The sequence below is a fragment of the Pan paniscus genome, chromosome 5, assembly GCF_029289425.2.
Source record: "Pan paniscus chromosome 5, NHGRI_mPanPan1-v2.0_pri, whole genome shotgun sequence".
Classification (NCBI taxonomy): domain Eukaryota; kingdom Metazoa; phylum Chordata; class Mammalia; order Primates; family Hominidae; genus Pan; species Pan paniscus.
Window position 1 is genome coordinate 105,666,438 of NC_073254.2, and position 15,179 is coordinate 105,681,616.

A 15,179-nucleotide genomic window follows, 5' to 3' on the forward strand; every position below is an offset into this window, starting at 1 on the left:
AGTAAATAACAGAGGTTCTAGAAGACTGGGGAAATTCTGACACAGTTGCCACAGAGAAGGGAAGAGGGGGGTATCCTGGGGAACTGCTGGACATTACTGAGGCTGAAGACAATGAACTTTCAGTTGTGGGATCTTTTCCAGCAGCATTCAGTTTTCAGAATATGAACCTAAAAAAAGCAAACAGCATCACTGATCCCAGATTTAGATTCTGACAGGCGAGTAGAATGGAAGGGATGGAGTTAAAGATACTAGAAATAGACTGCATGAAATGACTGATGGACCAAGCTATCTGTCTAAGCTAGACTGGCTCTAAACTGCATCAGAAAGTAAACTAACAACAGAAGAGGGACAACATACAGAAAGAAAGCAGAGTCAGGAGACTGAAATGTCAAGAAGCAGGGACAGTGTGACTGACTAAATGAAAGAAGTTGACACTGGTGAGTAAGTGACATATTTGATTCTTAAGATTTCAGAGGTAGCCGGGCGCAGTGGGTCACGCCTGTAATCTTAGCACTTTGGAAGGCTGAGGCGGGCGGATCACCTGAGCTCAGGAGTTCGAGACCAGCCTGGCCAACATGATGAAACCACGTCTCTACTAAAAGTACAAAAAAATTAGCCGGGCATGGTGGTGTGTGCCTGTAATCCCCGTTACTCAGGAGGCTGAGGCAGAAGAATCATTTGAACCCGGGAGGCAGAAGTTGCAGTGAGCCGAGATCACGCCACTATACTCCAGCCTGGGTGACAGAATGGGACTCCGTCTAAAAAAAAAAAGATTTCAGAGGTAAACAGCTGGCATGCCACATACCCAAGGATGGCCTGGCCATCATCACCCAAGTGACCAACCCCAAAGAAGAGCCAGGTGCCGGGCATGGGCAAGAAAAATACCTGTTCACTACAGAGATAAATGAAATGACAGCCAAGCAAAAAGCAAAAAAAGTAAACAAAAGAACCATAAGGAGAGAGAGAGGCAGAACAAGATAGCCAAATAGAAGGCTCTCATCATCCTCCCCACAGGAACACCAAATTTAACAACTATCTAAACAAAAAAAACCTTCATAAGAATCAAAAACCAGGTGACTGATCACAGTACATGATTTTAACTTCATATTGCTGAAAGAGGCATGGAAGAGGGTAGCAAAGGCAATTCTGAAATTGCCAATACCCTTTCTGCAGCCCCCAGAAGTGGCCACATGTCAAAGGAAAGCACACGGCTTGAGAGAGGGACAACACAGTGATTGTGAGAATTTGCACTGAAACTCAGTGCTGCCAACACCAGGAAGAACTTAGCCGATGCCCAAAAAGGGGTCATTTACACATGTCCTGGCCAGAGGGCAACCGCTCATCCCAGTAGTCCAAACCTGAGTTTCAGCAATCCTTGACACCACAGGTTAAAGTGCTTTGAGTTCTTAAATAAACTTGAAAGGTCTTAAGTAAACTTGAAAGGCAGTCTAGGCCACAAGGACTGTAATGCCTAGGCAAGTCCTACTACTGTGCTGGGGCTCAAAGCCAGTGGACTTGGAGGGCATGTGAACTAGTGAGACATCCTGTGGGGAGGATGATGAGAGCCTTCTATTTGGCTATCTTGTTCTGCCTCTCTCTCTCCTTATGGTTCTTTTGTTTACCAAGGCAGCTAAGGTAAGGCTTGTGAAACTCCTCTCCAAGTCCCAGGCAGTGCAGCTTGCAGGTCCGAAAGAGACCCTTTCCCTCTGCTTGAGGAGAGGAGGGGGAAAGTAAAGATAACTCTGTCTTTCAACTTGGATACCATCTCAGGGACAGGAAGACACGGAACTGGGCAGAGTAATGAGGCCCTTATTCCAGGCCCTAGCTCCCAGACAACATTTCTAGACACACCCTGGGCCAGAAGGAAACCCACTGCCTTTAAAGGAAGGACCCATCCAGGCAGGATTCATCGTCTGCTGACTAAAGAGACTTTGGACTGAATAAAACAGCAGCAGTAACCAGGTATTCACACAGTAGGTCTTGGGTAAGACTGAGGTATGCCGGCCTCAGGTGTGTCTAGCACATTCACTGCTCTGACGGCTACAAAGAGAGACTTCTTCTGCTTCAAAAAAGCAGAAGAAAAGGTAAAGGGGATGTCGTCTTACAGCTCAGGTACCGGCTTGGCCAGTGGGGTAGAGGACCAAGAGGGCTTTTGGGGTCCCCAATTCCAGGCCTTGGCTCTTAGATGCCATTTCTAGACCTACCCTGGGCCAAAGGGGAGTGCATTGCCCTGAAAGGTGAGTTGCAGGCCTGGCATCATTCACCACAAGCTGACTAAGGAGGCCTTGGGCTTAAGTAAACATTGACAGTAGTAGTTAGATTGATAGAGTCTAGCAGCACTCCCATGGACTTATGGTGGTAGTTGACACGGAGAGAGGCTCTTTTGCCTGGGGAAAAGGAAGAGTGGTAAGGATTTTGTCTTGTGCTATAGGTGCCAGCTCAGCCACAGTAGAATAAAACACCAGGTAGATTTCTAAGGTTTCCAACTCCTGGTCCTGGCTCCTGGATGGCATCTCTGGAACCACCCCATATCCAGGGGAACTTGCCACCCTGAAGGGAAGGACACCTGGCTGGCTTCACCACCTGCTGATTATAGAGCCCTAACATAGTCAGTAGCCAGATAGTGGTTACAGTGGGCCTTGGATGAGACCCAGCGCCTGTGCTGGCTTCAGGTCTGACTCAGCACACTCCTACTCCTGGTGGCCAAAGGGTTATTTGTGTCACCCCTCCCCCAGCTCCAGGCAGCTCAGCACAGAGAGAGACTCCATTTGATTGGAGGAAAGTGGGAGAAGAGAACAGGAGACTCTACCTGGTAATCCAGAGAATTCTTCCAGATTTTCTCCAAGACCACCAAGGAGGTACCTCTGTAAGTCTGCAAGAACCACAGCGTTACTAGGCTTGCAGTACCCCTTAATGCAAATATGGCTGCATTGACCGAAAACGTAGATGATACCCAAATCCCTTCGAATACCAGGAAAGGCTTCCCAAGGACAGGAAACAAACAAGCCCAGAATGCAAATACTACAATAAATAACTCTTCAATACCCAGACACTGAAAAACATCCACAAGCATCAAGACCATGCAGGGAAACATGGCCCACCAAACAAACTAAATAAAGCATGAGGGACCAATCCTGGAGAAACAAAGATATGTGACCTCTCAGATGGAGAATTCAAAATAGCTGTATTAAGGAAACTCAAAGAAATTCAAGATAACACAGAGAAGGAATAAAGAATCCTATCATATAAATTTAACAAAGAAACTGAAATAATTAAAAGAATTAAGCAGAAATTCTGGAGTTCAAAAATGCAACTGACATATAGAAGAATGCATTAGAGTCTCTTAATAGTAGAAGTGATCAAGTAATAGAAAGAATTACTAAGCTTGAAGACAGGCTATTTGAAAATACACAGAAAAGACAAAAGAACAAAATAACAAAACACAACTAAAAGACTGAAAAAATAGCCTTGAAAGGGCAAATCTAAGAGTTACTGGCCTTAAAGAGGAGGCAGAGAGACAGATCAGGGTAGAAAGTTTATTCAAAGGGATAATAACAGAGAACATCCCAAACCTAGAGAAAGGTATCAATGTTCAAGTACAAGAAGATTAGGAACACCAAGCAGATTTAACCTAAGGATGACTACCTGAAGAAATGTAATAATTAAACTCCCAAAGGTCAAGGATACCAAGAAAGGATCCTAAAAGCACCAAGAAAAAAGAAACAAATGACATACAATGGAGCTCCAATGCATCTGGCACCAGATTTTTCAGTGGAAACCTTACAGGTCAGGAGAGACATAGGATATAAAGTGCATGACATATTTAAAGTGCTGAAGGAAAAAAACTTACACCCTAGAGTAGTATATCCAGCAAAAATACCCTTCAAACATGAAGGAGAAATAAGGACTTTCCCAGGCAAACAAAAGCTGAGGGATTTCATGAACACCAGACCTACTCTACAAGAAATGTTAAAGGTAGTTCTTCAATCTGAAAGAAAAAGGAAAAACCCTATATTCATCAGACATAAAGAATACTGAAAACGAGAACTGAAGGAGATAGAGACACACACAAAAAAAACCTTCAAAAAAGCAATGGATCCGGGAGCCGATTTTTTTTTTTTGAAAAGATTAGCAAAATAGACCACTAGCCAGACTAATAAAGAAGAGAGAGAAGAATCAAATAGACACAATAAAAAATGATAAAGGGGATATCATCACTGATCTCACAAAAACACAAACTACTATCAGAGAATACTATAAACACATCTACTGAAATAAACTAGAAAATCTAGAAGAAATGGATAAATTCCTGGACACCCTCTCAAGACTAAACCAGGAAGAAGTTGAATCCCTGAATAGGCCAATAACAAGTTCTGAAATTGAGGCAGTAATTAATAGCCTACCAACCAAAAAAAGCCCAGGACCAGAAGGATTCACAGCCAAATTCTACCAAAGGTACAAAGAGGAGCTGGTACCATTCCTTCTGAAACTATTCCAAACAACAGAAAAAGAGGAACTCCTCCCAAACTCATTGTATGAGTCCAGCATCATCCTGACACCAAAACCTGGCAGAGACACAACAAAAAAAGAAAATTTCAGGCCAATATCCCTGATGAACATCGATGCGAAAATCCTCAAAAAAATACTGGCAAACCGAATCCAGCACATCCACCATGATCAAGTCGGCTTCATCCCTGGAATGCAAGGCTGGTTCAACATACACAAATCAATAAACATAATCCATCACATAAACAGAACCAATTACAAAAACCACATGATTATCTCAATAGATGCAGAAAAGGCCTTCAATAAAATTCAACACCCCTTCATGCTAAAAACTCTCAATAAACTAGGTATTCATGGAATCTATCTCAAAATAATAAGAGTTATTTATGACAAACCCACAGCCATTATCATACTGAATGGGCAAAAAGCATTCCCTTTGAAAACTGGCACAACACAAGGATCCCCTCTCTCACCACTCCTATTCAACACAGTATTGGAAGTTCTGGCCAGGGCAATCAGGCAAAAGAAAGAAATAAAGTGTATTCAAATAGGAAGAAAGGAAGTCAAATTGTCTCTGTTTGCAGATGACATGATTGTATATTTAGAAAACCCCATCGTCTCAGCCCAAAATCAACTTAAGCTTATAAGCAACTTCAGCAAAGTCTCAGGATACAAAATCAATGGCAAAAATCACAAGCATTGCTATACACCAATAACAGACTAACAGTCAAATCATGAGTGAACTCCCATTCACAATTGCTACAAAGAGAATAAAATACCTAGGAAAACAATTTACAAGGGATGTGAAGTACCTCTTCAAAGACAACTACAAACCACTGCTCAAGGAAATACAAGAGGACACAAACAAATGCAAAAACATTCCATGCTCATGGATAGGAAGAATCAATATCATGAAAATGGCCATACTGCCCAAAGTAATTTATAGATTCAGTCCTATCCCCATCAAGCTACCATTGACTTTCTTAAGAGAATTAGAAAAAAAAAATACTTTAAATTTCATATGGAAACAAAAAAGAGCCTATATAGCCAGACAATCCTAAGCTAAAAGAACACAGTTGGAGGCATCAAACTGCCTGGCTTCAAACTATACTACAAGGCTACAGTAACCAAAACAGCAAGGTACTGGTACCAAAACAGATATATAGACCAATGGAACAGAACAGAAGCCTCAGAAATAACACCACACATCTACAACCATCTGATCTTTGACAAACCTGACAAAAACAAGCAATGAAGAAAGGATTCCCTATTTAATAAATGGTGTTGGGAAAACTGGCTAGCCATATGCAGAAAACTGAAACTGGACCCGCTCCTTACACCTTATACAAAAATCAAATAAAGATGGATTAAACACTTAAACGTAAGACCCAAAACCATAAAAACCCTAGAATAAAACCTAGGCAATACCATTTAGGACATAGGCATGGGCAAAGACTTCACGACTAAAACACCAAAAGCAATGGCAACAAAGCCAAAATTGACAAATGGGATCTAGTTAAACTAAAGAGCTTCTGCACAGCAAAAGAAACTATCATCAGAGTGAACACGCAACCTACAGCATGGGAGAAAATTTCTGCAATCTATCCATCTGAGAAAGGGCTAATATCCAGAATCTACAAGGAAGTTAAACAAATTTACAAGAAAAAAACAAACAACCCCATCAAAAAGTGGGCAAAGGATACAAACAGATCCTTCTCAAAAGAAGACATTTATGCAGCCAACAAACATATGAAAAAAAGCTCATCATCACGGGTCATTAGAGAAATGCAAATCAAAACCACAATGAGATACCATTTCATGCTAGTTAGAATGGTGATCATTAAAAAGTCAGGAAAAACAGGTGCTGGAGAGGATGTGGAGAAACAGGAACACTTTTACACTGTTGGTGGGAGTGTAAATTAGTTCAACCATTGTGGAAGATAGTGTGGTGATTCCTTAAGGATCTAGAACCAGAAATACCATTTGACCCAGCAATCCCATTACTGGGTATATACCCAAAGAATTATAAATCATTCTGCTATAAAGACACATGCACACGTTTGTGTATTGCAGCACTATACACAATAGCAGAGACTTGGAACCAACCGAAATGCCCATCAATGATAGACTGGATAAAGAAAATTGGCACATATACACCATGAAATACTAGGCAGCCATAAAAAAGGATGAGTTCATGTCCTTTTCAGGAACATGGATGAAGCTGGAAACCATCATTTTCAGCAAACTAACACAGGAACAGAAAACCAAACACTGCATGTTCTTACTCATAAGTGGGAGTTGAACAATGAGAACACATAGACACAGGGGAGGGGAATATCACAAACCAGGGCCTGCTGGGGAGTGGGGGACTGGGGGAGGGATAGCATTAGGAGAAATACCTAATGTAGACGATGGATTGAGGGTGCAGCAAACCACCATGGCACATGTATACCTATGTAACAAACCCGCATGTTCTGCACATGTATCCCAGAACTTAAAGTATAATTAAAAAAAAACAACAACAACAACAACAACAAAAACACTGAAAACCAATAAGCTAAGCATTCAGAAACTTGGGAAAAACAATAAATCCAAACACATGAAAAGGAAGGAAATAGTCAAGAGCAGAAATCAACAAAATAGACAACAATGACAAATTAACAAAATATAAGCTAGTTCTTTGGAAAAATTAATAAAACAACCAAACTTCTAACTGGATACTAATGGAGGTTAGTAGGGTACCAATTATTACTCTAAAAATTGATAAAGAGTAAGCATTTATCCTACTTTTCCAACTTGAACTATCAGAATAACTAAATAGACCTAATGGATGGAGTAAAGCAATTCTACAAAAAAGAATCAAACTTAAAAATACAGAAGAAATGAGAGAATTCGAGAATAACCATGTTGTAACCCATAATTAAGTAACTGATTCAAGAAATAAATAAATGGTAAAACCAAAGAGTAAGTTTGTTGGACACAGTATCGGTGGACATTAACTGAACCCATTAAAAGTGAAGCAATCCTATCTTACATATCCACTGATGTGATGCAATGGAATGTACATGGCATCACTAAAGTCTTCTTGCACCACTCCCTGCAACAGAAAAAAAAAAAAAAAAAAAAAAACTAAATCTAATTGAGCCTATAGATCAAACACGGTGACTACCAAAAATACAAATGTGAGGATTAAAATACAAGACACTACAAGGAAACCACAACAAAATCCAGCATGTGAACAAATGATCCAGTTTCCTCAACAAGTCAATGGCAAGGAGAAAAAAATGGTGAGGAGGGATCTTCCAGATCAGCAGTTGACAAATGATGGCCTGTGGACAAAAGTATACCTGTTTTTGTATGCCCCTCATACTAAGAAAGGTTTTACATTTTTAAAGGGTTTTTTAGAAAGAAGAATAAGCAACAGAGACCTAGCATGGTATACAAAGCCTAAAATATTTACTACCTAACACTTTACAGAAAAAAATGTGTCAACCCTTATTCTAGATTACAAGACATTTAGAAAAGCTTGAGATGTAGGAACCAAATAGGAGTACAACTTGTTTAGATACCAATTAGAACAACTGCACTATATATTTTTACTCAATAGGGAAAATTTTTATTATGGAGTAGTTATTAGATGATATTAACCAATTATTGTTAATTTTGTAATATTATAGTTTTGTATGGAAGTGATTTTTTTTTTATTTCTATCTTTTATAGAGACATGGTCTTGCTCTGTCACCCAGGCTGGAGTGTCGGGGCACAATCATATTTCACTGTAGCCTTGAACTCTTGGCTCCAGGAATCCTCCCACCTCAGCCTCCCGAGTAGCTAGGACCATAGGCTCACTACTTTTTTTTCTTTTTTTGGTACAGACAGGGTCTTTCTGGCCAGGTGCGTAATTCCAGCACTTTGGGAGGCCGAGGTGGGCAGATCACTTGAGGTCAGGAGTTTGAGACCAGCCTGGCCAACATGGCAAAACCCCATGTTGGGGGTCTCCACTAAAAACACAAAAATTAGCCAGGCATGATGGTGGATGCCTGTAATCCCAGCTACCTGGGAGGCTGAGGCACAAGAATTCCTTGAACTGAGGAAGTGGAGATTGCAATGAGCCAAGATCACGCCACTGCACTCCAGCCTAGGTGACAAAGTGAGACTCCATCTCAAAAAAAAGAAAGAGAGAGAGACAGTGTTTTTCTATGTTGCCCAGGTTCATCTCCAACTCCTGGCCTCAAGTGATCCTCCCACCTCCACCTCCCAGAGAGCAAGAATTACAGGCATGGGACACCTCACCCACTCTATAAGACATTTCTTAAAAAGATAAGGCAAAAAAAAAAATATGGCAAAATATGGATAGTTGTTAAAGTTGAGTAATGGGTGCTTGCAAGTTTTTTACACTCTCTTATGTATGCTTGGAAATTTTCAATATCAAAAGTTAATTAAAAAGACAAACCTCTAGCATAACAGATCAAGGATACAAATATACAAAACACAGAATGAAAAAAGTAACCATAGCTATACTGAAATAAAAAATAAGACTATGAACAACTATATATTAATACATGGAAAATCTATATAAAATAACTTTAAAAAAAATTTTTTGAGACAGAGTCTCGCTCTGTCATCCCAGGCTGGAATGTAGTAGCATGATCAGAGCTTACTGCAGCCTCAACCTCTTAGGCTCAATTAAGTGATCCTCCCACCTCAGCCTCCTGGGTAGCTGGGACTACAGGTACACACCACCATGACCAACTACTTGTTTGGAGAGACGGGGTTCCGCCATGTTGCCCAGGCTGGTCTCGAACTTCTGGGCTCAAGTGATCCTTCCACCTTGGCCTCCCAAAGTGCTAGAATTACAGGCGTGAGCCACCAAACCCCACCTTAAATAAATTTTTTAAAAGATAAAAATGCTAACAACTAGTAAGTGAAAAATTAGAGAATCTGAATAGAGCAATTATCATTAAAGAAATTAAAATAGTAATTAGAATCCTGGTTGCCAATAAAAGGCCCCTGGCGCAAATGGTTTTACCAAACTTTCATGAAACAGATACATACCTTATACAAACTGCTTCAGCAGGGGAGGAGCGGGGGGCGGGGTGTGTGTGGAAACTGCTCATTTAAAGGGCTAGGTCAGGCACGACAGCTCACACCTGTAATCCCAGCACTTTAGGAGGCAGAGGCAAGTGGATCTCCTGAGGTCAGGAGTTTGAGACCAGCCTAGGCAATATAGTGAAACCTCGTCTGTACACAAAAAAACTTAAAAAATTAGCTCAGCCTATATATAGTCCCAGCTACTGGGAGGCTGAAGTGGGAGGACTGCTTGAGCCCATGAGGTGGAGGTTGCAGTGAGCCAAGATCATGCCACTGTCTAGCCTGGGTGATGGACTGAGACTGTCTCAAAAAAATAAATAAGTCCAGGCTCGGTGGCTCACGCCTGTAATCCCAGCACTTTGGGAGGCCGAGGCGGGCAGATCACGAGGTCAGGAGACCGAGACCATCCTGACTAACACGGTGAAACCCCGTCTCTACTAAAAATACAAAAAAAAAATTAGCCGGGCGCGGTGGCGGGCGCCTGTAGTCCCAGCTACTTGGGAGGCTGAGGCAGGAGAATGGCATGAACCTGGGAGGCGGAGCTTGCAGTGAGCCAAGATAGCGCCACTGCAGTCTGGCCTGAGCAAAGAGCGAGACTCCGTCTCTAAATAAATAAATAAATAAATAAATAAATAAATAGGCTAATATAATTTTAGTTCCTAAATCAGATAAAGACAATATACATTGGTCTCCCCGCAGTCAACAATTCACATACAACTTTTTACTCCCCCAAAACTTAACTCCTAATAGTTTACTGTTGACCAAAAGCCTTACCAATACAGTAATAGTTGGTTAGTACTTATTTTGTATATGTATTATATACTGTATTCTTACAATGATGTAAGCTAGAGAAAACAACATGCTATTAAGAATATCATAAGGAAGAGAAAATATATTTACTCTTAAGTGGAAGTGGATTATCACAAAGGTCTTCATCTTCATTGTCTTCACACTGGGTAGGTGAAGAGGAGGGGTTGGTCTTGCTGTCTGAGGAACTGCAGGGGTGAAAGAGGTAGAAGGGGATGCAGAAGTGGCAGGCACACTCGACTTTATGGAAGTACATCATGATTTCTGCCCGACTTTTTGCCGTTTCATTTCTCTAAAAACATTTTTATATAGTACTGATCTTTCTTCTACCATTTGCTTTAGATTCAGTGCCAGTATCAAAGAAGGGTCCATGTCATAAAAGAAGTGAAAAGCAGTCTTGATAACTGAAAACCTTCTGCCATATTGTCTACTGTCAATTTGTGTTCTGGCACCACTTTTTTTTTTTTTTTTGAGATAGAGTCTCACTCTGTCATCCCAGCTGGAGTGCAGTGGTGCCATCATGGCTCACTGCATCCCAGGCTCAGCTGATCTTCCCCACTTCAGCCCCCAATGTAGCTGGGACTACAGACGTGTACCTCCACATCCAGCTAAATTTTTTGTATTTTTTGTAGAGACAGGGTTTCACCGTGTTACCCAGGCTTGAACTCCTGGGCTCAAGTGAGCCATCCACCTTGGCCTCCCAAAATGCTGGCATTACAGGCATGAGCCACTGCATTTGGCCCCTGGCACTGTTTCTTCAAAGTCTTCTTCCTCATTGTCTAGCACTGGTTCCAAAGCACTCATCTTTATCAAGTTATATTATGTTAATTCCTCTGGTGTGATGTCTACTGGCTCTTGAATTTCTGTAAGATCCTGATGCTGAAAGACCTTTTTTGTCATATCCACAATCTCTTTCATGATTTCCTTGATTGGCTCTGGTGTAAATCCTGTGAGGTCACGCACAACACCTGGGCATAGTTTCTCCACTAGTAATTTATTGTTTCAAGTCTGATGGCTTTTACGGCTTTTTCTATAACAATGACTGCATCTTCAATGGTGTAATCCTTCCAAACTTTCATGATGTTCTCTCTATTGGAGTTCTCTTCCACAGCATTGACAATCCTTTCCATAGAGTACCATGTGTAATGCCTTAAAGTTCTTTATGAACCCCTGGATTTAGAGGCTGAATTAGAGACATTATGTCTGGGGACAAGTAGACCACTTCCACAGCTTCGATGTTGAACTCACGGGGTTCTGGGTGGCCAGGGGCATAGTCCAGTATCAAAAGAATTTTTAAAGGCAATCCCTGCTGGCAAGGTACTTTCTGACTTCAGGGACAAAGCATCAATGAAATTAATCCAGAAAGAACGATTCTTGTTGTCCAGGCCTCCTCATACAACCACAAGACTAGCAGCTGGTACTTATCTTTTTCCTTCAAAGCTCGGGGGTTAGACACTTCATAGACAAGAAACCCAACTGCATATCCATAAAATAGAAGAATTTGCGTACACCTTCCTGCCTTAAATCCTGGTGCTCATTTCTCTTCCTTACTAATAAATGTCCTTTGTGACATTTTTTCCAAAACAGGTCACTTTCATCAGCATTAAAAGCCTGTTCAGGGCTGCTCTGCCTATGGTGTAGCCATTCTTTTATTCTTTTGCTTTCTTAATAAACTTGCTTTTACAAAAAAACACCCATTCAGGAAGATATATTTAATACTTTCTCCTCAATGATTTTCTGAATGGTGTTTGGGAACTCATCTGCTGCCTGTTGGTCAGCAGAGGCTTTTTCTCCGGTTCTCTTGACATTTTTTAAGCCAGATCTCTTCCTAAAATTATCAAACTATCCTTTGCTGGCATTAAATTACCCAGTTTTAGATCCTTCTCCTTCCTTTTGCTTTAAGCTGTTATACAATGACTTCACTTGTTTTTGAATAGCATTAGTTTATATGTACGCCTTTCTCATAGCAATTCTGCCCCCACATAAAAGCTAAATTTTCAATAAAACATGAAAAGGTACTTTGCAAAAAGTACGAAGTTTTCACACCTGCTGGCATAGCTGCAGCAACAGCTTCATGAATTTCCTTTTCTTTTTTCACAATGGTCCTTACACTCAATTTATTTATCTTGAAATGGCAGGCAATCACAGCTGCAAACCTCAATCCATAGTACATACCAAGCATTTCACTTTTTCTGTAATGTCATTACTTTTCTCTGCTTCTTGGGAGTACTCCCAGTATCATTAGTGGTACTTTGTATGGATCCCATGGTATTCCACTCGGATTTCTGACTTCATAGGGGTCAGTGGCCCTAATCTCTGCACTGTTCAAGGATCAACTTCATATAAAATTATTTTTTATTTCAGAATAGATGTACCTAGTATACCCCATCTCAGAAGGGCCCATGTTTTCTTGTATAACAACATTTCAGAGATACTCTTATCATCTGTGTGTGTGTGTGTACGTGAATACACACATAAGTTCTTTTTTTTTTAATCACACATATACACTGAAAAGCATGCTACATACACCATCTGGCACCTTCCAAAAGATTTTTCCTGGAAAAGGGATACATAATCATTGTTTTATTCAAGACAGTTCTAGTGTTTAAAATCACTTTTGCTGACTACAGCAGTAACAAACGGAAAACACCAAAACATATGCAAAAACAGCTTCACTCATAAACCCAACCACTCAGGTAACATTTACCTGTATTTCCTACCTTCTCTGCATAAAAGAAATACAGGGTACAGGTTAGATGGTATACAGATCAGATGGCATCCTATGACTTTTTAATAACACATAACACTAAATGTTATGACCATAAGTAGATGACCTCAGAAATCTAGTTTAACCTGCTCCTACTAGATGGCTCTCCTACCTTAGAAACCTAAACTGACCCAGTTCCCAAAAGAGGTAGGTAAGAATCCATGGACAAAAGTTAATCATATGGGCTGCGTGCAGTGGCTCACGCCTGTAATCCCAGCACTTTGGGAGGCTGAGGTAGGTGGATCACTTGAGATCAGGAGTTCGAGACCAGCCTGGCCAACATGGTGAAACCCCCGTCTCTATTAAAAATGTAAAAAAAGTAGCCGGGCATGGTGGTACCCACCTGTAGTCCCAGCTATTCTGCAGGCTGAGGCATGAGAATCACTTGAACCTGGAAGGTGGCTGTTGCAGTGAGCCGAGACCGCATCACTGCACTCCAGCCTGGGCAAGAGAGTGAGACTCCGTCTCAAAAATAAAAATAAAAATAAAAATCATATGAAGCTTACATTTCTTTCATACTAAACCTGTTAGTCTAGCTTGGAATACCTTCCAGATGACAGAAAGCAAATAATAATTAGTGTTCCCTCTGTTAAGGATCCCACTTCTCCCACACTCCTACAGTTCAAACATCTCACCATCACAAAGCACACTTCTCAGTAAAACATCAACTACTATTTAAGCTCAATAATATTTAAGCCAAGAATCAACAAGAAAGCAAGGCCACTTTTAGGGAAGAAATCTAACTTCAACATAGTCACAAATAATGGTTACGCCAGAGAAAAATGAAGTTACCAAATTCCTTGCGCATTCCTCCCTGTTGCTATCCTTGGGAATCAACTACCTTAAGATAAAGAGTAAGAATGGTTGCCTGTTCAAAACATCAGAGAAAACAGCTTGCGGATGCTGTCAATGAGAACTATCTCAGATTTCTTTCCACCAAAAGCAAATCTGGTGTTAATTTTAATGGAAAAGTCTCCTCTACTACCTATTTCATCGCAACAATTTCTTGAAATAGTAAAATGAAGTAAAACAAGTTTATTTCGGGGGCAGAATCTTCTGATTTCAAAACGTCAATTGAATTTATCAACTTTAACCTTTCGGAATATTTCAGGTTTTTTTGGGGAGGGTGGCATCAAGTCCTCTTAAGAATATTATAGGGATGTGGCCGGGTGCGGTGGCTCACGCCTGTAATCCCAGCACTTCGGGAGGCCGAGGCAGGCGGCTCACGAGGTCAGGAGATCGAGACCATCCTGGCTAACACGGTGAAACCCCGTCTCTACTAAAAAAAAAAAAAAAAATACAAAAAATTAGCGTGGTGGCGTGGTGGCGTGGTGGCGGGCGCCTGTAGCCCCAGCTACTCGGGAGGCTGAGGCAGGAGAATGGCGTGAATCCGGGAGGAGGAGCTTGCGGTGAGCCGAGACCGCACCACTGCACTCCAGCCTGGGTGACAGAGCGAGACTCCGTCTCAAAAATAAAAAATTCTAAGGATGTTGGGACGGGTACCACTTTGCTTTCTGATTTCTGTCCAATAAATCTTTACGATCGTCTGTTTTATTCAACAATACTGCGGGAAAAGCTTCAGCTGCAAGCTGAGGGGGTGGGAGGTGGGGAGATGGAAGAACGCGCTGGAGGTGTGCGGATTCTGCCTAAAATTGCTGCTACGAACTGGACCTTGAACACTCCTCCGTCAGCTGACTTGACTGCCTGTGTACAGTCTCAATTTGAGCCGACACACGGATTTCACTTTTGAAAAGCAACGAAGATGAAGAACTCGTTTTGAGAAATGGATGAGAAAAAGGTAGCTCAGGAGACGAAGCCTCGGGAAAGGAGGCAATCAACCCCACCCCACCGGCCTGTGCTTCCGGCCTCGACGCTCCGCCGTGCTCCCCGAGGCCGCTCCTCTGCGGAGCTCGCTCTCCCCACTGGTCCCCAGTCCCCTAGCTACGCGGCCTCCGCACGGTTAAGCAGCACGGGCCAGGCGTCCGCACCTTCGGAGAAAAGCCGCCGC

General features: G+C 41.6%; 1 protein-coding gene across 17 annotated transcripts in view; it reads right to left on the reverse strand.

Annotated features, from left to right (window-relative positions):
* Positions 1–15,179, reverse strand: part of SNX14 (sorting nexin 14) — a 100,103-nt gene that overhangs the window by 72,275 nt on the left and 12,649 nt on the right. Inside the window, exon 1 of one of the 17 annotated variants that reach the window (XM_055113936.2) lies at positions 15,160–15,177. The exons of 15 other annotated variants lie outside the window; for them this stretch is intronic. The gene's annotated coding sequence lies outside the window, so the exon portion shown is untranslated. Of the gene's footprint in view, positions 1–10,497; positions 12,959–15,159; positions 15,178–15,179 lie in introns of those variants that run through there. One more of the 17 variants, XM_008976455.6, reaches the window with a different exon arrangement.